Source organism: Tachypleus tridentatus, chromosome 1 (genome assembly GCF_004210375.1).
Source record: "Tachypleus tridentatus isolate NWPU-2018 chromosome 1, ASM421037v1, whole genome shotgun sequence".
In the NCBI taxonomy this organism is placed as follows: Eukaryota; Metazoa; Arthropoda; class Merostomata; order Xiphosura; family Limulidae; genus Tachypleus; species Tachypleus tridentatus.
Genome location: NC_134825.1, coordinates 168,159,503 through 168,182,483, shown reverse-complemented (window position 1 = coordinate 168,182,483; position 22,981 = coordinate 168,159,503). Strand labels below are relative to the sequence as shown.

General features: G+C 34.2%; 1 protein-coding gene and 1 pseudogene across 2 annotated transcripts in view; both read right to left on the bottom strand.

Moving 5' to 3' along the window:
* LOC143233447 (peptidylglycine alpha-hydroxylating monooxygenase-like) overlaps window positions 1-22,981 on the bottom strand; it is a 51,904-nt gene that overhangs the window by 7,546 nt on the left and 21,377 nt on the right. The gene's annotated exons all lie outside the window — the stretch shown is intronic.
* LOC143230020 (peptidylglycine alpha-hydroxylating monooxygenase-like) lies at window positions 1,968-22,215 on the bottom strand (annotated as a pseudogene). The gene is made up of 8 exons (XR_013016186.1): window positions 21,409-22,215; window positions 15,943-15,999; window positions 15,098-15,325; window positions 10,655-10,741; window positions 10,078-10,135; window positions 9,525-9,589; window positions 6,695-6,775; window positions 1,968-2,841 (listed from the first exon to the last, which is right to left on the bottom strand). The product of XR_013016186.1 is annotated as a peptidylglycine alpha-hydroxylating monooxygenase-like (transcript).

Sequence of the window (22,981 nt, the reverse complement as noted above, 5' to 3'; positions counted from 1 at the left end):
CAGTGAAACTGTGTTTCTAGTGACAACCATCAGTAAGACTGTGTTTCAAGTGATAACAATCAGTGATCCTGTGTTTCTTGTGACAATAATCAGTGAAACTGTGTTTATAGTGACAACCATCAGTAAGACTGTGTTTCAAGTGATAACAATCAGTGATCCTGTGTTTCTAGTGACAACCGTCAGTAAGACTGTGTTTCAAGTGATAACAATCAGTGATCCTGTGTTTCTTGTGACAATAATCAGTGAAACTGTGTTTATAGTGACAACCATCAGTAAGACTGTGTTTCAAGTGATAACAATCAGTGATCCTGTGTTTCTAGTGACAACCGTCAGTAAGACTGTGTTTCAAGTGATAACAATCAGTGATCCTGTGTTTCTAGTGACAACCGTCAGTAAGACTGTGTTTCAAGTGATAACAATCAGTGATCCTGTGTTTCTAGTGACAATAATCAGTGACTGTGTTTCTAGTGACAACCATCAGTAAGACTGTGTTTCAAGTGATAACAATCAGTGAGACTGTGTTTCTAGTGACAACCATCAGTGAGACTGTGTTTCTAGTGATAACCATCAGTGAAACTGTGTTTCTAGTGACAATCATCAGTGAGACTGTGTTTCTAGTGATAACCATCAGTGAGACTGTGTTTCTAGTGATAATCATCAGTGAGACTGTGTTTCTAGTGACAACCATCAGTGAAACTGTGTTTCTAGTGACAACCATCAGTAAGACTGTGTTTCTAGTGATAACCATCAGTGAGACTGTGTTTCTAGTGACAACCATCAGTGAGACTGTGTTTCTAGTGATAACAATCAGTGATCCTGTGTTTCTAGTGACAACCATCAGTGAGACTGTGTTTCTAGTGACAACCATCAGTGAAACTGTGTTTCTAGTGACAACAATCAGTGAAACTGTGTTTCTAGTGACAACCATCAGTGAGACTGTGTTTCAAGTGATAACAATCAGTGATCCTGTGTTTCTAGTGACAATAATCAGTGAAACTGTGTTTCTAGTGACAACCATCAGTGAGACTGTGTTTCTAGTGATAACCATCAGTGAGACTGTGTTTCTAGTGAAAACCATCAGTGAGACTGTGTTTCTAGTGATAATCAGTCACTGTGTTTCTAATGATAACCATCAGTGAGACTGTGTTTCTAGTGAAAACCATCAGTGAGACTGTGTTTCTAGTGACAACCATCAGTGAGACTGTGTTTCTAGTGACAACCATCAGTGAGACTGTGTTTCTAGTGACAACCGTCAGTGAGACTGTGTTTCTAGTGACAACCGTCAGTGAGACTGTGTTTCTAGTGACAACCATCAGTGAGACTGTGTTTCTAGTGACAACCGACAGTCATACTGTGTTTCCAGTGACAACCGTTAGTCATACTGTGTTTCCAGTGACAACCATCAGTAAGAGTGTATTTCCAGTGGTAAACATCAGTGAGACTGTGTTTCTAGTGACAACCATCAGTGAGACTGTGTTTCTAGTGACAACCATCAGTGAGACTGTGTTTCCAGTGGTAAACATCAGTGAGACTGTGTTTCTAGTGACAACCATCAGTGAGACTGTGTTTCTAGTGACAACCATCAGTGAGACTGTGTTTCTAGTGATAACCATCAGTGAGACTGTGTTTCTAGTGACAACCATCAGTGAGACTGTGTTTCTAGTGATAACCATCAGTGAGACTGTGTTTCTAGTCACAACCATCAGTGAGACTGTGTTTCTAGTGACAACCATCAGTGAGACTGTGTTTCTAGTGACAACCATCAGTGAGACTGTGTTTCTAGTGACAACCATCAGTGAGACTGTGTTTCTAGTGATAACCATCAGTGAGACTGTGTTTCTAGTGACAACCATCACTGAGACGATGTTTATAGTGATAACCATGAAAATTTTATATTATAAAGAAATGGAGAACATTTTGCTATTGGCATTTATTACGATTAATTGAAAACTAGAAACTTGAATAAATAATTAATTCAGTATTATTTTTTGCCATTTTAATGAGAGAAAACATATGACTACATAACTTTTATTTCATGTGAGACAAATTCAATGGAAATAGATAATTACTACATGTTTTCACTTTTCCAATGTGACTGTTTTCTAACACTTTGACCATTTACAAAAACTGTTTTAAAATCTCGAAAAGATAAAAAAATTATTCAAGTTAAAATATGCTCTATTATAATGCATTATTAATTTTTACTCATGATTTTAATTTCTAGTCTTTACAAGACAAAATGTTCACAAAATTACATTTTTGTCAAGAACCGGGCTGTAAAAAACAATGTAAAACTATTATTTTAGTGTAGTTTCTGCTCTACAATCCACATTCTAATAAAACTTGAAACACTCAAATATTTGAGAAATTAAATTACTTCATGAACCTTTGATATATATTTTTATTGTGAGTCCAGTTGTATTTTCTTTACACAAATAACACACATGGTACAAGTTCTCAGAGAGAGATAGATTTGGCAGACAAGGACTTTGATAAAAACACTCTAAGTAATAGAATCCATTAAGTTACTGGAATAACCATACTTGATATATCTCCTATGTTAATTGGAAGTAACAATGTATTTTTAGTTTTAGCTAATATACTTAAGGCATTTATATACTTTTCTGCGATAACCAGACGCAGCATCCATGCCATACTACAAATCACATCCTAAAATTTCAATGTTTGAAAAAACAAGTGTATCTCAATAAAAATATATATATATATAGTAATTAGTTTCAACATGTGTCACAAAGTGCAAGCATTATGTGATTTTTTGATCAGTTGTTATTCTGTTTCTTTAACAGGTTGTCCCAAGTTTATCGTGTGAACTACCAATACCTGAAAATATATCATTAATGTATACATGAGGGATGGGTTGTTTAAAATATCTAATCAAAAAGAACTTTTGATTGTTACAAAAGTGATTTTTCACAAACATTATCACTGAACAGTGAACACGAATATATTGAGTAGAATGCATTTTATAAGATCACAGAACATTGAAAAGTTATTATCTTACAAACTTGACGTGAGAACCTTCACTTTCAGATGAATCATAATTATTATTATTTATAAAAATTAAAAACCTAAAACTACAAATTACATAGACTGTCTGGAGAAAAACGTTTATCAAATTGATAAAAGTGTCAGAGGAATGAGTTTCTATCTCATACTAAAACATCAGGGACACAAAACAACAACAAAAATTAATCTTATAAAAACCCTCACTTTCAGTGATCATAAACTTTGAAAGAACAGTTTGTTTTTATATAATTGAAAAAAAAACTTTAATAGATATAAAACACGAAAACATTTTCAAAGAACAAAATTGCTCTTCAAATTTGGAAATCACGAAATAACAGTTTCAAAAACTTTTAACACAATGACATTCAAGTGTATCAAAATACAGTTAAAATTATTTCACTTCTTGGATACTCAGACAAATATATTTATATCTCATCAGACGAAACAAATGTATAATAAAATAGTGTAAATAATGTTGTATAACAAGTCTATAGTCATGGATATTTTATCAAATGATTTCAGCTTATCACTTTTTTTCTCTCTATTGTAAGCTAAATAATAAATTGATAAATACGTAACTAGCTGTTCTTTTCCCATATTTAGAAGCTGAGACATTTGCTCACGTCTAAAACTCCGTAATTTTAATCATTTATTACATTTTCACGTTCATCTTATTCTGTTTCAACATTAAATGACCGGTTTCTGCACAACACTTTCTGTGAAAGTTCTTACTTGGAAGGAGAAGTTACAAACAAACTATTACAAGTTTCAAACACTAAATAGTTAAACAATCATGATTTAAGAAAGTTACATACATATATATTACACTGTTGGACAAAGTGTAGCTTGTCATATAAATAACCAGAAAAAGAACAAATTTCTACACGACGGTATCCCACTGTTAAAAATACCCCACATAATTACTTGCTTTGAGAGTAATTCCATATATGTTTTTACCTGCATTATCTTTTGTTATTATTCTAATAATAAACAGCTACGTTTTTGTTTGTTCCTGTTTACAACCTCATAACTATTCTCACTTTCTTCTGATTGGTTGAGTCAAACTTGTGCAAGTCATTTTGAAACTTTATGAAATACTACGTGGATACCTCAGCATCAAGAATATTTTATGTTAAAATCAAAATCACCATTCATAGTTGAGACCAAGGATAAAGAAGTATTGTTGTCCCAGAGATAAAAACCTTATTTTCAAGAGGCTGGTTCTACAATTTAAATAATGTGGTGGTTAGATTACTTTCCAAACAATTTGTCCACCCAGTGGCTAAGTGGTATGCCTGCAAACATACCTCGCGAAAAGCCGGGTTTCGATACCCGTAGTGGGCAGATCAAAGATAGCCCATTGTGTAGCTTTGTGTTCAATTCAAAACAACTGAACAATTTGCACTAAAATCTTTAAAACTCAGTTCTATATAAATAATTTCATATCACAAGTGTGCTAAGAAGGAAAGTTATTTTTCCTATTTTTGTTCTGTGTTACAAGTTATTTTCTATAATGAACAAGTGATTTTGTTTCATATTACTACAGTTAGTTTCTAAGAAGACAATATCTTAGTTTGTGTTACTAAACTTAGTTTACAAGAGGGAAAGTGTTTATTTTTCTCATTTACTGTTACCACAGTTAGTTTCTATGAAAACGAGTGTTTCTGTTTTTTTTTACAACAGTTACTTCTTAAGAAATGCAAGTGTTTTTATTTTGTGTTACTAGAGGTAGTTTCTATGCAAGTAAGGAAAACATTTGTACAGAAATGTGATACGCAATCTCAGAAGTGTATGAAAGTGGTTCCATAATAAGCAAAATTTTATATTTTTTGAAAAAATAAAAACATTCTGTGGTATTTCTACATTAAATAATTTAGTAACTGTTGATTTCTCTGGAAACTAGTTATTTTATGACATCTTTTTGAAACAGTTTTGTAGTTGACTGCATCTAAAAATATTATGTTCATAATTTTGATCATGGATAGTATTAATGCACATGTGTGTACAAGAAGGTTATAAAAACAGGTATGATACATATGTTAATAACTATATTTATATCATTACATAAACTGTTTATTAGTTTTGCCTAAAAGCAATTAAGACTGTGAAAACGTAACAGTAGTAAAATAGAAAAGTTTAACAATAGTAAGACTTATTTTAAAAAACATTGTTTCCTGTTAGACTTTGTACAGTAGGTATATTTAATTTTTAGATGTAAGAACTGAAGACTGCTCGTCATCAGCATTTACAAAATAGGAAAATTATAAAACTGGGTAAAGTTACTAACAGTTACTAACTATACCCTTATGGATCACCATCCCGTAAATGTATGGCCTTACTAAGGTTCATGGCTCGGTGGTTACGGCATTCGATTTGTAATCTGATGGTCGTGTGTTTGATTTCATTCACACCAAATATGCTCGCCCTTTCAGCCGTGGGGGCATTATAAAGTGATGGGCAATCCCACTATTCGTTGGTAAAAAGAGTAGCCCAAGAGTTGGAGGTGGGTCCCTAGCTGCGTAGTCTTACACTGCTAAATTATGAACGGCTAGCGCAGATAGCGCTTGTGGAGCTTTGCACGAAATTCAAAAACAAACAAACATCTTTCCATTTTACTTGTATTCATATTTAACTGTGTGTGTGTGTTTAATTTTCTCTTGTGGTATGCAGGGTTATCATTTGTTTTAAAATAGAAATTTTTCAACGTTTTCATTTATTCTGGTGTATGTAGTTTTAACTTTCTTTTGACCTAGTTACCTACAGTTCTTGGTCATTCACCTGATGTATCACTGCTGTCTTCTTGTGAGACATATTTCTTTAAATATTTATATACAATATAAAGATAATTTGAAGTGTTTTCCATTGAAAGGTCAGGTGACCTGTCACGCAAAAATAACAACAAAAAAATCTCCCTTATCTCGCAGTGAAAGTGATAAAAAAATCACGTGGGTAGCACAAGAGGTATTGGCAGACTAGCAATATTGTTTCCTGTATATAATGCCATGCATGCTTTTCTCAGTCTATTATTTTCACAATAAAGAGGGGGAGATCTTTTCAACAAAGGAACTTTCTTTAGTCCATACAAACATTTTTTTGTTTTTGAGAGTCAAATATTGTTTCATTGTGTTCAGCGTCTTAAACGTCAATCAAAGTTAGAAAATTCAGACTCGCTCTACAATAAATTTCTGTCAGACCTCTAGTTGTTCTGTAGATAAAAGTTTTATCATTCTTGGATAATATTACAGCATATGAGGACAGTACAGCCTCAGGTTTTTTGTATTTACTCTTACTTCCCCAATCAAAAACGCAGACAAGAAATGTTATTCCTATTCCAATTTTTAGATACCAAATAGATATTACCAAATAGATATATAGGAGAACCGAGCAAACAACAAATTTAAGCAGATTAATAAAGTAAGTCCAATAGGAAGTACTCACTTTAAGTGAGAAAGGACATGTGAGTTGAAATACTGAAGTATTTATATATGATGCCTAATAGAGGGCACTGCTGTCCTATTTGTATACCATAATGCAAATTACACAGCAGCTGGAAACTAAATATGAACATATATATATATATATATATATATATGTGTGTGTGTGTGTGTGTGTGTGTGTGATGTTACCTAGCTTCAAGTTTAATACAAGTATGTTCCCAAATACTTACCCAACTGGTGAGTGTGTGTCCGAAAAGCGAAAGGATGAATTTCTATTTGGTCCTGGATAATACATTCTGTTTCCATGTGCTCTAAATGCATCCATTAGAAAGATTAATTTCAATATCCAAGTATATCAAAGAGAATATAAGAAAATCTTCTTGGTATATTTTAGAATGTTAACATATTCAAGCATTAATTTTATATTTTAAGTTGAAAATTCAATTAGCCATTTCTTTAAGAATATGAAGATTGATGTTCTGTGGTTATATTCCCAAAATTATTAAAATAAATTACATGCAACATAAATTATCCTTCTTAAATGCTGGGTGTTTTACTTAACAATATGAAAACAATTTCAATGGGAGCTTTGAAAACATGAGATTTATAAAAGATATGCTAAACCTCAACTGTCAGATTGATTTCAATGACCAATAAACATATCACTTTAAAGGAACACACAACTATCCTGTACAATCAACACAACTGTATTAGAAAGTAGTTTATTAGGAAACCTTCATATTTAAGATCATTGTATCTTAAAACTAGTTGTATTAAAGAAGCAAAACTAGAACAGAGATACATTAAGTTTGAATTTTGTGCAAACTTACATGAGGGACACTTGTCCTAGCCATCCATAATTTAGCAGTAATAGTCAATACCATCCATCGTTAACTCTTTTACCAAAACATAGTGGGATTTATCATCCCATTATAATGTCCCATGGCTAAAAGGGTGAGCATGTTTAGTGACGGGGAATCAAAACCGAGGCACCTTAATCATTAGACCTGTTGCATTAAGATCAGAGGTATTACTGAAGAAAGTATGGATGTCTTACATGGTTTTGTTTTAAAGGCATATAATACTGTATAGTAAAATCACTTTTCTCCCAGACCAGTTCTGATTTCATTTTTTCTTCTGTCTCTCTATTTTTAACAATACCAGTTCAATTATGTACATAAAATACATGTCAATCTGCAGAATAGTGCTAAGATAATGTATCCTGTTCAAACTTACACAGATAAGACATTCAGTTCTCATGGTTCCTCTGATAAAATTTAGCTTTCCCTAGATTACGAGTTTTTAAAGATATAATCACATTATGTAATAAAAATTTTGTTCCTGGATAGTATGTGTTATTTCTTAATTGCTTATGTTGTAAAAGTACAAAAAATGACCATTATTCCTTTCAAACTTTACTTTTGTGACCTGGATAATGAAATTTAGAAATTAACTTATTTTCTGTGTAAAAACGGGCAAATTTTCATTTACATAAGGTCTGAATAAAATGACATATGAATTAAGATTTACATGTATTTACACTAAAGTTATACAAAAATGTTTAGAAGTGAGTAGATTTTTGAGATTTGTTAGCAGCGTTCAAAGTCCAGTATATCTTAGTGGAAGCTTTTGTCTTGCTCCTCTGAGTATGTTCCCATGTTCTCCTTGAATTCACCAAGATGAGCATCAAGGATACAGACTTCCAGGTACATCCTGCAGCCCATTTCGCCATAGTTCTTCCTCAACCAGTTCCACATAATTTTTGGCCTTGTGATTGCCCAAGAAGCCCTGAACCACTGCAACAAAGCTGCCCCATGCTTTTTTTACTTCATATTGAGCTTTTGGGGAATTCCGTGTACTCCAGGATATTTTTTATTTGTGGTCCATTGAAGAAACCGGCTTTGACCTTTGCTTCTGACAGCTTAGGAAGGAAGAAGTCTTGAAGGTATTTGAAGGCTGCAGGCTCCTTATCAAGAGCTGTGACAAATTGTTTCATAAAACCCAATTTTATGTGCAATGGTGGGAACAACACCTTCTGGAAATCCACTAGTGGGTCAGACTTGACATTGTGCCTCCCCACAGAGAACTCTGTCTATTGTGGCCAGTGCTTCCTGTTGTAGTGCACTGCTGTGTTCCTGTTTTCTTAAAGGCATAGATAACAGGGAAACTTGGTAAAGCCCCCTTGGAGCCCCACCAGGAATGCCACCATTTTGAAGTCTCCGATAACCTCCCAGCCATACTCATCATACTTCAAGACTTCTACCAAGGTCTTGATGCTCTTATATTCCTCTTTGAGGTGCACCGAATGAACCAGGGGAAGAAACGGATCCTTATTCCCGTTATGGAGCAGCACAGCTTTGAGGCTTCTTCAACATTCTAGAAAGTTCAAGAAAATTCTCTATCAGCTACTCAGCACTGAATCTACCTGGAATGTTCCAGAAAATGGGTAAATTTGAAAATTTCATTACCCAGGTCACAAAAGTAAAGTTTAAAGAGAAAAATAGGTCTTTTCCATTTACTTTAGGCATAAGCAATTGGGAAATAACACTTTATGCCCACAAACAATAAAAAAAGTAAAATTTTATTACATAGTGTAATCACCTTTATAATTATCCTGTGAATTTAATAACTAAAGAAACTTAGACTACATCACAAGTTCTAAATGGAACAGGTGACATTTTTGTATCTCAGAATGGCTGGTTAAGAAACCTGAAGATGACCTAGGAAGGTCGAAATGTTGTTCTCTCCTTATCAATAAAAATGTTAATACCCATACCAGTCATTCTGAGATACATTTTTATTTCAAGTAGGTTTCTTGTCATCAAGAATTACTTCACCAGGTGATCATCTGTTTTGGGTAAAACTGTTACAAATGAATAAATATTGGAAATAAATCTAATAAAATTCAAGCTCTTTTAAGATTAAAATATAGACCAAAAGATATGGTATTACAAAATGCACTGCCATGTAGTTATTGTATCATTTTCTATGCAAATTATGACCCTGAGTTCTAAAACACTTTGTCAAGGTTCAGTGTTTGAATATTATTTTTGTACTTACCCTCTTTATGAGCTGGAATTCTCCCATCAGTTCCCAGTAGCAGCACTCCAGTCCTTTTGGTCAGTCTGTTAAATGTGATATAATAATTTATGTTACATTTCATCCTGTATAATAACTGGAACTTCACTCAATATTTATGAGCTTGTATTTGTATTGCAATAATAATGATGAAACAACCATCAAAAATAATATCATATGTATTTATAAATACATTTATATTTACATAAAAATATTTATGTTGCTGATAAAAACATTTAAAATTTTCTGTTAAATCAATAAATTGTGTTTGTAGACATCAGATAAAAACCATGATGTTTGAAGCAATGGATGAAATAAACACAAGTATTTGTAATCATTCTTTTAAAAAGCCAATAAAAAAACAAATGATCAGTTTCAGTTTGGTTGTGTGTTACAGTTAAATTACATTTTACATTGGATTACATTTAACCATGTGGCTCATTTCTGCTTAAAAGTTAAATGCTGTAACCAGTGAATATTAGTACGATACACTCATAGACATGTGTATGTGTGTTAAAAAAAATGTTTAGTTTACCTGCTAGAAATCCCAGGAACCACTGTTAAGATAATTCCAGAGTTGTCAGTTTCACCAGCTGGAGAAAAAGAGCAGAAGGTTTGTAGATTCAGCAGGAAAATTAGCCAATAAGAAAACAGTTTCAAAAGAGCATGCTTGCTCAGTTTACTTCTCTTTTTCATAAGGAGTAATAAAGCTTCAGAAATAATCAAATATGGAGTGTAACGTGTACATTAAAGTTGTTTACTGTTTAACATTATTGTGTCAAATTAATATGTTACACGTAACAGCCTATACGTCTATACACTGGTTATATTTCATGACACCAACCAATACAGAAAAGCATTTTTGTGTGTAAACTTTTCTATTGGAATTTTGCTTCCGTCACAGTCTAGTTTACAATTAGTTCATCAAACAAAATAACTTAACGTGTTTCTCAGTTTGCATAGCTGTTGCTATAATGGTTTGAAGTTTACTTTTTTGTCATTCAACATGTGTCTTGTATCAACCGGTCTCAGCTAATCAGTAAATACATTTACTGCAAATTCAGCATAAATAGTTTTATAATAATTGTTAAATACAAACAAAATACACTTACCAATAAACTTGTCCACATTGGCATAATGTACCTGCAATAATAAGTAATTAATTCCTGAGTCTCTTCCTCCCACTTCGAAGCCAACACCTGAAAACGCGTACAACAGACATAGAAGAAGCAATGCTGGATGGTCAAGATTGGCTAAAACATGTCGTATGCATCACAAATAAACAAATATATTTTCTTTCTTCAATGTGCTCACAAACCTGAACATATTCAATCTCAAATTGGTCTGTATGATGATTGTATGTTCCATTAAACTCAAATATTGAAGGGACAATTCACACTTCTTGGAATTTAGCCTGAGATTTCCTTTATTTGACCAATCCAGAAATTTCCTTAGTCTCCCTGTAAGCATTTTCAAATGTCTTCCCACGTGAGGTTCTGTCATTAAGATAAGACATTCCAGGCAGTTCAGAGAGGTTACACTCCATCAAAATAAAGTATGGAAACAGCTTGAATGGGAAGTGAAATAAACTTTGTTATAAATATACAATATATGGAGAAGCTTCAGGCATCATCAGCTTCCTGATCATGACACAAACTTGTCAAAACATAATACATATTTCTTCCATTCACAATGTTTCCATACTTTATCTTCTGAAAATGGGTTCCTCTTCATCAGATTAGACTTCTGCAGCTTCCCTCAAAAGTAACTACTTCTGATGTTCTTTGATACAGAATACTTCCAGTACATCCTCACATCTTACTCTGTCTTCTCCAGAGTTGACTTGAATTTCATGATTTGTTGTGTTTATTACAATAATGGTGACATCTTTTCTACAGATCAGTGAGAGATCTTTCAGCCAATAATCCTCTGGGACATGCTGAAGTGTTTGGTTCTACTGTACTCTATTGATTAGTCAACAGATGTAAATGTATTTATGAAAATACTGGTACGAACATTTCACTTCTTCATGGTACAACAACTGCCTCTCTCATTGTTACCAAAATTTCAATCTCTGGCATAGTAATTGCCATGTAATGCACAGGGATTTCCTGGTCATAGTCTACAAAGCCATTTGAAATTAGCTTAGCCTTCAATCCATGTCTCTACAAGAAGTCAGCTCCAAGTATGCACTCATTTGCAAAGTAAATTATCCACATATCATGCAGTGTAGAAAAATATTCTGCAGTGAAGGTAAGTTTCAACTTTTTACTTCTTGGCATTTGTGACTACTTGAATAAGTGCAGCTGTAAAACCAGTGTTAAACAACATATTGCAAGGCTTCCCATCAATAAACCATTGGACTTATAGAGTGGTTTTGTTAAATAATGAATTTCTTACATCATATGGAGCAGATGCAGTGTTCTCAGCTGAACTCTGCCCCACAATTCCAGCTACTTCCTGTTTTTCAATATGTTATCAGCTTTTTTATGTTGTTTTTTTTATCTTGTTAAGATCAAAGATTCATCCTTAGGGTATTTTCTTCTTTAAGTATTAACAGCTACCAATTCTTCACAGCCTCAGCTGTAATGGCCATGTTACCATCATTTATAATAATTATATTTTATTGATATCAACTATTAGAAGCTTTTGCCTGCAGTTCTTTACAGTATGTCCATTCGAGTGACACCTGCTCTGGTTTATTTCCTCTCTTATATGTAACTAATTGTCTAATTAGTCCTTTCAGATTTTCTAGACTATTGTAAAAAAAGTTATATTTCAATACTACATGATCTGATGACATTGTACTTTTAAATGAGATCTTTAATTGATTAAGTTCCACCACCAACTGAAAATCTTCTTTTAACAATAAACACCTGCTTTGCTTTACACTAACTTGCATATCCTTACCTCTTACTGCATATATTAATCAGTCATGTGCGAGTGGATCCACCATTTCATGTAAAGCACCTGGTTAAGATAACTAAGAAAGCCTTTCCACAAGTTCACCTGGGATCTGTTCTCTCCTCTCTATTCTGATCTTTGCTTTTGAATACTTCCCTCAGGCACCTGTTGGATAAGGCAGTTACCAGTACTTGATAGTTGTTGTGACTTTCAGGTGGAAGGTTGTTTAATGTTGCTAAATCTGGTCCTTTCAAAGAGTTGGCAAAAATAATAACTTATTGTTCACCATTTTACCTGTTGACTCTACATTATTATGGTCTAAGTTTAATCTGCCTCCCATGGTATTTTTACATTATAATTCATTGGTGTTCAAGTGAATGATGTTGTAAAAATGACCGAATAAATTGTGGAACTTATTTTAATATTGTCACGGCAGTTGTATTCCAAGAAGGTTCTTTAGCCAAAGATTATACAGCAATAGCAGAAACAGGAGTACAAAAAGTAGGAGTTTCTATTCTATACGAGATAGTATATAGTGTTTTATGTTGGAATTCTTATGGAGATGTAAAAACAAAAGAAAAAAAGAGGTGTGGCTAGTTTGATTTTTGCATTTATCAACTCATTTTCCACATGTTTCATTCTGTCATTAATGTTCATTTCTACCTCAGTGATCTTCTTATAATTTTTCTACACATTATAGATGGTTTGTACTTTACTTTTGACTTTGTTCATTTACTTTTCTACTTTTTTAATTCTGTCTTTACATCCTTTTAGTATTTCTTTAATCTCCTTATAATCCCACTATACATCTCCAACACCTTCATTGATCGAGTATTCAATAAGATTTATTTTTTGCTCATATTTACAAATTATTTCTTTGCCTTTTAATTCTTCTCTGAAATTTCCATCTCTCACCTCCTGAACTTCTTTTAAATTTCAATAAATATCTTCCTGGTATTCTTTTATTTGTGTATTTTATTTCTTCTTGATCTTGTTTTAAAAGAAGGTTATAATGTGACGATCAATCCCATTACTCTTTGGTAAAAGAGTAGCCCTAGAGTTGGTTGGTGGTGATGATTAGCTAGTCCCTTCCTTCTAGTCTCACACTGCTAAACTAGGGATGACTAGTGCAGATAGCCCTCATGTAGCCCTAGAGTTGGTGGTGGGTTGTGATGACTAGCTCCCTTCCCTCTTGTCTTACACTTCTAAACTAGGGATGACTAGAGCCTAGCCTTCCTTCTAGTTAGCCCTAGAGTTGGTGGTGGGATGTGATGACTAGCTGCCTTCCTTCTAGTCTTACACTGCTAAACTAGGGATGACTAGTGCAGATAGCCCTCATGTAGCCCTAGAGTTGGTGATGGGTTGTGATGACTAACTGCCTTCCTTCTAGTTTTACACTGCTAAACTCGGGATGACTAGTGCAGATAGCCCTCATGTAGCCCTAGAGTTGGTGGTGGGTTGTGATGACTAGTCTTACACTGCTAAACTAGGGATGACTAGTGCAGATAGCCCTCATGTAGCCCTAGAGTTGGTGGTGGGTTGTGATGACTAGCTGCCTTCCTTCTAGTTTTACACTGCTAAACTAGGGATGACTAGTGCAGATAGTCCTCGTGTAGCCCTAGAGTTGGTGGTGGATTGTGATGACTAGCTGCCTTCCCTCTTGTCTTACACTGCTTAACTTGGGATGACTAGTGCAGATAGTCCTCGTGAAGCTTTGCACAAAATTCAGAAACAAAACAATCTTGTTTTAATTTGTTTCCTTTTTCAAATTCTGTTTCTCTCTATTTGGTTTTCTTTCAACAGTTATGATCTTGCTTCTTGTTCTTGTTGTCATCTTGAAATTTACTCAAACTTCTAGTTTATCTTCACCAAATTAATTCAACTTCTGGCACCAGTGATATAATCAACATCCTATCATTTGATTAATTCTTTTGGATTATTTGATAAAAATTGTGCAACGTTTAGTCCACATAACACTAGAGAATTAATTTATTTAATCAATAACGCTTGACGTAAACTACGTTCACTGGTGTGCGTAACTTCATAAATAACGTTCTCTCACACTTTACGAAACTGATGTACTCTTAACTCATAAATAATCTCACTTGCAGAATTTCCTTGCTAATCGATCGACAGCTGGCACAACAAATATTCCACCGACTAACTTACTAATTTGATCACTGAGGAATAGCTGCAGCAACTCCTGTGATTTAGCTCATTAGCTGAAATATGAAGTTTAATTCTGGAAATCTCATATCATTACTTCTTTCTTCTACAAAAGCTTTCATTTTCATGAAATTTCTATATGTTATGACAAGTTCTTTCTAGCAAAGAAACATCAAAATTAGAATCTAATTATTAATTAGCTACTTTTTTTTTTAAAACTGTTCTTGCTGGATACTAATTACTAACTAGTTTATATCATCCACTTCAAAAAATCACAGTGTTAGCAGATTCAAGGCTCAATGGATGAGATTTAGATGTATAATTGTAGATATAAATTACTAATTGTCATCTGGAAATATAAAAAACAGAAAATTATTCTAGGATTGAAGTGTTCGATTGTACAAGTTACTAACCATGAGAACAATCGTTAGCTGGTCCCTACAACCTTATCATAAATACAGAATGTACCAAAATCGACTTCTCACCTTCTGGTAACGTTAGTTTTGGAGCATCTCTTGCCAATGTGTAAATAATGCGAGAACCTTCAAAACATACAGGAGCACGGTGATATTGGGATCCACGCCTAACTCCACCCATCTCACCACAGTCCCAAACAGCACGAGTAGTGTCTCGTTCTCGATATCCCACAACGGAGCATCCAAATAGTAGGATATGATGAGCAGTGTGCATGGTGGCATTGGGTTCGAACTACACTGAAATGGTTAAGAAATTGAGCGTATATCGGAAGACAAACAATTATTAATTTTGTTAACATGATGCTTTGTTATTACGATATTACCTACTCTTGGTATTACTGAATTATGAATAAAAATGTTTACACATATCACACATGTATTATTGTTATTTAATTTTTCTGAATATTTCAATGTTATATGACACTGCTTTGAAGTATTTCCCCCTCATTGAATACAGTTAACATTAACATAATAATGGAATAGTGCAACTAAGTGCACTAGTAATACTCCAACAAAATTCCGATATGTCATGATTAAATCTTATTAGTATTACAGTTTTTCTTTAGTGTTTGCTACAGCTCATTTACTGATAAAAATATATTACAATGTTTTATGTATCATTTAAAATAAAATGGGTAATTTATATCACTATTATCATCAGGTATTCGGAATTATGTTAGTAACATTTTTTTTATTAAAGAGAACAGCTGCACAACAGCTCATCATTACGACATTCAATGCAGGGATTGAACCCAAAACTTTAGATGTATAAGCATTCAGGATTACTGCTTAACAACCAGTAGTTGTGTTTTTCTTTCTTCTTTTTTTTTTTAACATAGTTAAAATAAACTTACCTATGTAGGTGCTGAAACTTCTGGGCATTAAAATGCTGTACAAAGATAGGAGTCTTTCTAAATGTAAAGGTAAATAAATATATACATTACATTAAAACTAAGAGCCATGTAAATATGTACACTTTTCAATGTCTAAATGTAATGTTAAAAGGTTTTAATATCATTGGTGGGCACAGCAATATGCATGGCATTGCATATATTACATTGAAATATAATGAGCAAGTAAAGATGAATCCAACCAAATCCTCTGTAATGTTAGTTGAGTAATTTTAAAATCAACCTGTGACAAAATCAACCTGTATATTCTAACTCACCACCAAAATAAAATTGAGGTGAATGGTTTTCTTTTCTCTATACTTTGAGTCTGAAAAGAGCAATCACTTCAAATGATAATGGCCCGCACGACCAGGAGATTAAGGCACTCGATTCAGTAATCCAAGGGTCAGGGGCACGAATCCCTGCTGCACCAAACATGCTTGCCCTTTCAGCCATGGAGGCATTATAATGTCACAGTCAATCCCACTATTCGTTGGTAAAAGAGTAGCACGAGTTGGCAGTGAGTGGTGATGACTAGCTGCCTTCCCTCTAGTCTTACATTGCAAAATTAAGAGATGGCTAGTGCAGATAGCCCTCGTGTAGCTTTCTGTGAAATTAAAAACAAACCAAAACAAAAGATAAATGATAATTTATTTATTTATTATTAATAATAATAAAATTTTATTCAACTGCCAAAGAAAGCAATAATTACATTGCTATTTTGTTATAAATAGGATTGCCATGATTAGAAACAAAACTGATCAGTTCCCCAATCGGTTTGATAAATGTTTTTATCCGGACATCAAGTGACCATTTGGTCTTTCACGGCCCACGCACCCATAACAAAAGGAAACTTTTGAACTTTTCTCCTTTGTAAATTTTGTCCTCCAGGTAACTCAGACCATAAGCCAATCATCCGATTAGCAACAAAACCAGTCCTAACTGGAGTCTAGTCTTTTTCAAGTCACGAACTTGTGTCCTCTCCACTTAACTTCAAAAGTGAAGACAAATAAATCAAAGACTTATATCTTGCTGGTCTCTAACATAATCTTGTACACCTCAATACAAATCTTTCTAACCCTTTTTATCTTAAGATAAAACAACTTAGAATATCTTAACCTATCCTAATGCCACGATTCTTCTATTCCCAGAATCGTTGTAGTAACCCACCTCTGAACGCCTTCCTCTCTTATACAGGGAGATTAAAACCAAGTGAGGATTTACATAGAGATAATGGCCTCTTTGGACATGTAATGAATAACTCCATAAGCACACCCAAAATGTGTTTCTTAAGATAATTGTATCCAATATCCTTTTGTTCAGCTGCATCATCCGATTGGCTCCCCTCTATATCAAACAGATGGTTCCAGCCATGATTGTTCAAACACATTAAATTGCACTTACAATAATTTAGATCAACAACCAGATATTTGACCAACCTGCAACCTGATTCAAGTCATTCTATAGTGCATCAACATCTTCAATACATATATTGACACCTAAGAACTTAATTAACTTACTAACGATGCCCCTGTCAATATCATTACTATTATATTAAAAACAAAGAGAAAAACAAGTCCAAAACAATGACCCTGAGGGACATTACTATATTAATAAAAGTTTAATTATCTGTTGTTAAGCACAAAGCTACACATTACATTTAGCTTACACTGCTAAATTAGGGTTGGCTAGCACAGATAGCCCTCGCGTAGTTTTGCATGAAATTCAAAACAAACAAACTTGTTAGACTATATGAATATAAAATTAGTCACAACCCTTCCCTGTACAAACATTCTCTGGTCAGTCTAGAATTAGTTTCTTCTATATTTATTAACACTTCAAAACATTTCTTCAATATATACCTTGATTGATGTTTCATCCAACACCCACGTGTTGGAGCCATTATTAAAACACATTTCATTGTGAAGAGACTGCACTTGTCCTAGTGGCGCTGGAAGCACAGAAGGCATCGAATCCAGAATTTCAGCATTAAATGCCTCTCTTCGCCCCCAGCTTATCTTGAAGCCAGCGAAGATTCCGCAGAACTGAGCATTGGATAATTTTTTTCCGAAATATTTATTAAACATGTTTCTTTACTACCCTTCAAGTGTCGCTGAGTCTATTTTCGTGAAGGACGGGAAATGGGAGTAATTTAGTTTGATATTCGTGCTGTGTTACCAAGGACACCGTACGTCAGCAACAGGTTTCGAAATTCACACACGTAAAGAGGTTTCTTTTCCATTATTACTGCTCTTGTTAGTAGACTGACGTTTGTTTTTATTTTGCACAAAGCTACGCAAGGGTTATCTGTTTTAACCCTCCCAAATTTAGCAGCTGGTCATCACCACCCACCGCCAACTATTAGGCCACTCTTTTATCAATGAATCATAGGAATAACCATCACGTTTTACTCCCCAAGACTGAATGGGCACGCATGTTTGACAGCGATTCAAACCCATGGCCCTCAGATTATCAGTCAAGTGTCCTAACCACTTGGACATGCCGGTACCTAGACTGAAGAAACAGCTTCATTAAAATTACAATTTATTATATAAACGTATAAGGTATCTTTAGTGTGTGTGTGTGTGTGTGTGTGTGTATTAGAAATTTACATATTTTAAATTTAATAAATTATTTCCGGACTTACGACAAAACAGTTTCGTAAACCTTAAATCGTCACTAGCATATTTCAACATGTGACAATGAGTGCAGTAAATATCAACACACAAAGAACAACGACACATATACAAAATTATCTGGTCACTTCGACTCGTAATCCGAGGGTCGCGGGTTCGAATCCTCGTCACACCAAACATGATCGTCCTTTCAGCCCTGGGGTGTTGTATAGTGATGGTCAATACCACTATTCGTTGGTAAAAGAGCTGCCCAAGAGTTGGCGGTAGGTGGTGATGACTAGCTGCTTTCCCTCTCGTCTTACTCTGCTAAAATTATGGACAGCTAGCACAGATAGCCTTCGTGTAGCTTTGCGTGAAATTAAGAAAACACCAAAAAAACAAACTTCCAAGTACAGTGAGCTTACTGCTGGTGCACACAAAAAAAACAAACTTCCAAGTGCAGTGAGCTTACTGCTGGTGCACACCAAAAAAACAAACTTCTAAGTACAGTGAGCTTACTGCTGGTGCACACCAAAAAAACAAACTTCTAAGTACAGTGAGCTTACTGCTGGTGCACACCAAAAAAACAAACTTCTAAGTACAGTGAGCTTACTGCTGGTGCACACCAAAAAACAAACTTTAAGTACAGTGTAGCTTACTGCTGGTGCACAAAAAAAAACTGCTGGTGCAAGTGCAGTGAGCTTACTGCTGAAAAAAAAACAAACTTCCAAGTGCAATGAGCTTACTGATGGTGTGCAACCCACTTAAAAGAGCTCGATCTTCATTTTCACTCTCTAAACCAGTGGTTCTTAACCTGGGGGTCGTTTAAAGTTTTTTGGGGTCACAGAAGGTTTGGTAATGATTAGGGAAATCACGGAGCAGTTTATAGTTTTTATGACAAGTGCCTGTAACTGCCCACGAATGAGAAAGACGCTGAAGTGCAGTAGTTGAACCACGTCGAGATGCTTGTTGCGCAAACATCTGTCTAATTTTGAGTGAAAATTTTCATATATTACAACGTTTTGAATTGCCTAATTTTTTTAACTATATAATATTGATACATCGAACTTAAAATTTAAAGTTCCCATCGTATTTAGTATATTTTCTCATATATATATATATATTATATCAACCCTCACACTAAGTGAATGAGTAGGTTTTGAATGATGTTCAGTAATTCCATGGATTTTGCATTTGTTTAGCACTTGTAGCATTTCTCAAGGTCATTTATTTGTAACATTTTCAATAAATTAGGATCTTTATATACTTTTATTTTATTCTACCTTCACGCAAAGTTCACCATTACAAAAATTATTATAGGGGTCACGGTAATACCCTGGAGAGTCTCAGGGAGTAAGACAATGAAAAAGGTTAGGAACCACTGAGTCTAAACAATGTTCAAGTGAATTCCGTCCTATTTTCTCATCAAAATACAATAAGGTAAATATATCGTTCGTTGGGTTTACAACGCTAAAATCTGTAGTTCGAATTCCTGTTGTGGACACAAGCATGTTGCCATCCCTTCACAAGTTTTCTTGTAACTTCAGAAGTGCCACTCAACTGGCCTTTTACTCTCTAAAACTCTTTATATTTTAATATTGAGGGAAGCAAAATGTATCTGTGCCCCTTTTAGAAAATATTGGTGGAGCCATCACCACTCATGTTTCTACTGGTTCAAAACAGAAATGGTCGGGAAAATGTTAATGTTCAAAAGAAAGAAAATATTCAAATAATTTGAAGAATTGAGAAACGAATTATTTTCTAAATAATTACTTCCATTTTTATTATTTATACCACACCTACAAATATTATATCCATCTTTCATTAGCTTGCTTTCGTCGGCAAACATTTTTGTCTTTCTCTCTACAAGATATATTTGTATAATAGGATCTTCTCGCTGTTAAGGCATGGCATGGCCAGGTGTTTAAGGCACTCGACTCGTAATCTGAGGATCGCGGGTTCCAATCCCCGTCACACCAAATATGCTCACCCTTTTAGTCGTAGGGGTTTATAATGTGCGGTCAATTCACTATTTGTTGGTAAAAGAGTAACCCAAGATTTGGTGGTGGGTGCCTTCCCTCTAGTCTTACACTGCTAAATGAAGGACGAGTAGTGCAGATAGCTCTTGTGTAGCTTTGCCCGAAATTCAAAACAAATTTTCTCTGTTTACGTTCTGCCATTATTTATACCTGATAATACACGTTGTATAGAATATATTAGAATTATGACCAAAAACGTGGCTAACTGTAATGATATCCAACAAATAAATCAATATATATTTTGTTAATTTTAAGGTTTGTGTATGTAGCTTATTTAGATGAAATATTAATTCTAATTACTGATTGGTTCAAATAGGTTTTCAGAAAGAATAATATTTTCACCATCCATTCTTATGTCTTAGATTTTAGTCATTCTGTTAAGACCAAGAAAAGCAAATATGTTTTTAAATACAAAACTTAAGAACAAAACAGATGCTACATTTGTTACATTCATGCTTTCTTCCTTTAATAAAATTTAAAAAGTTCTTTATAAACATGATTACAGTAAATGATTATATAATATGCTGAATGTACCATATTACAGCTTTGTATTATGTCTTACTTGTAAAAGATTTAAAGATATTCAAATGACGTGTTTTTGTACGGGTAAAACAACTAAAAAACAGATACTGGAATATAGCAACAGAACTTGGAATCATATACTAGATACTGACTAAATTCGTAATGTGACAGACTTCATCTTAACAAAATACTTTCCTACCATATGATAGTATATGTACAAAACTTCAAGTTACGTACTTAAACAGAATACTTACCACTTTAGGCTGAACATCAGGCATTAGTAACGGAAGCTTTATTTCAGAGGAAACGGGATGTAACATACACTTTAGGCTTAACCACAAAATCCAAAATATTGTGACTGAATAGAGATTCCTCAGTCGTGATGAGGAAGCCATTTTAACTACTGGTCCTACACTTCGTCGATATGATATAAGAAATCGCTGCTGAAACGTGGGATGAAATTATATCGATTTTTTAAAGAGTGTTACGTTTCTAAGTATGTTGCTAGGTTGCCACACACCTCGAGTTCTACGTGTTTGACCCAAAGTGTACCTCCTGTCCGAAGTGAACAGTTAAAAAACAAATTACACACGTAATAACAGACTGTTTCTGTGATAAAACAGAACAGCGCAAGCTTAAACAACCCGGGCTCACGAACAACTTGTTTGTGACGTAACAAGGTTCCTGAAAGAAAGTTTACCGGTTAATAAAAATTAAACACTGACCAGTGAGCGCTCAGAAATCTCGGTTAATGTAACGTTCAAGATAATTTACATATACAAATATTATAGTAAAATTATGCTTCTAAATAGCATTATGTGATTGAGTCTTGACCTCAGTTCTGCGAAGATGTGTTTCTTCTTTTCCTGTTCCTCTGTTATCAAACTTCCTTTCTTTTCTATATAAAATTCTCTCATTTTACTTATCATATTACATTGTGTACACTTTTGCAGAAGTGTTTGTTTTGGAATTTCGCACAAAGCTACTCGAGGGCTATCTGTGCTAGCCGTCCCTAATTTAGCAGTGTAAGACTTGAGGGAAGGCAGCTAGTCATCCAATTACTACCCACTGCCCAAGAGCTGACAGTGGGAGTGATAATTATCTGTCATTCCACAAACTGTTAAATAGCAAAGAGCCCTCTTGAAGTTTCATGCGAAATTAAAATTAAGACACGAAAAAACAAAACAAAAAAACTTTAAAACAAACTTGTACATAACGCCAATCAGCAATATGTATTTGATACTTACATATTTTGTCTACAACTCGACAACAATCTGAATATTACACCCGAAAATAATATTTCACTTAATACGTTCAACAATATAATTCGCTTAGCAACTAACTACATGTAGAACACTTGACAACAGAATTCTATAAACTATCCTTACTCAACTTTTAAGCTGACTTTCTCTCGCGCAGTGAAGTAAATTAAGATTTGAAAAATATCTATTTAGCTGAATTTAGCTGAATACTTTAGTATTCGTAAAAAGAAGAAAACAAATTTTAATACCACTAATAAAGCGTAGCTTGTAAATAAGTCCCGAAAAAACAACTCCACCGGTTCGTCAAGCTTACCGGGTTCGTCAGGGACTCGCAGCGAAGGAGACCAGGCGACATTCTCGAGGAGAAATTTTCATTTACCTCGAATTTCGAGATAATACAAATACTTGTGTGTAAAGGGAAACATCTATGGAATCCACTAACTTTCCTTCTTCATCCCACACCAGGTAAAATGTTTACATTTTATACTGAGTGGCTGACGTTTGTATAGGCCCGAATTTTGTCTATGTGAATATGATGATAAATGCAAGTAAAGTAGGAAAAGTG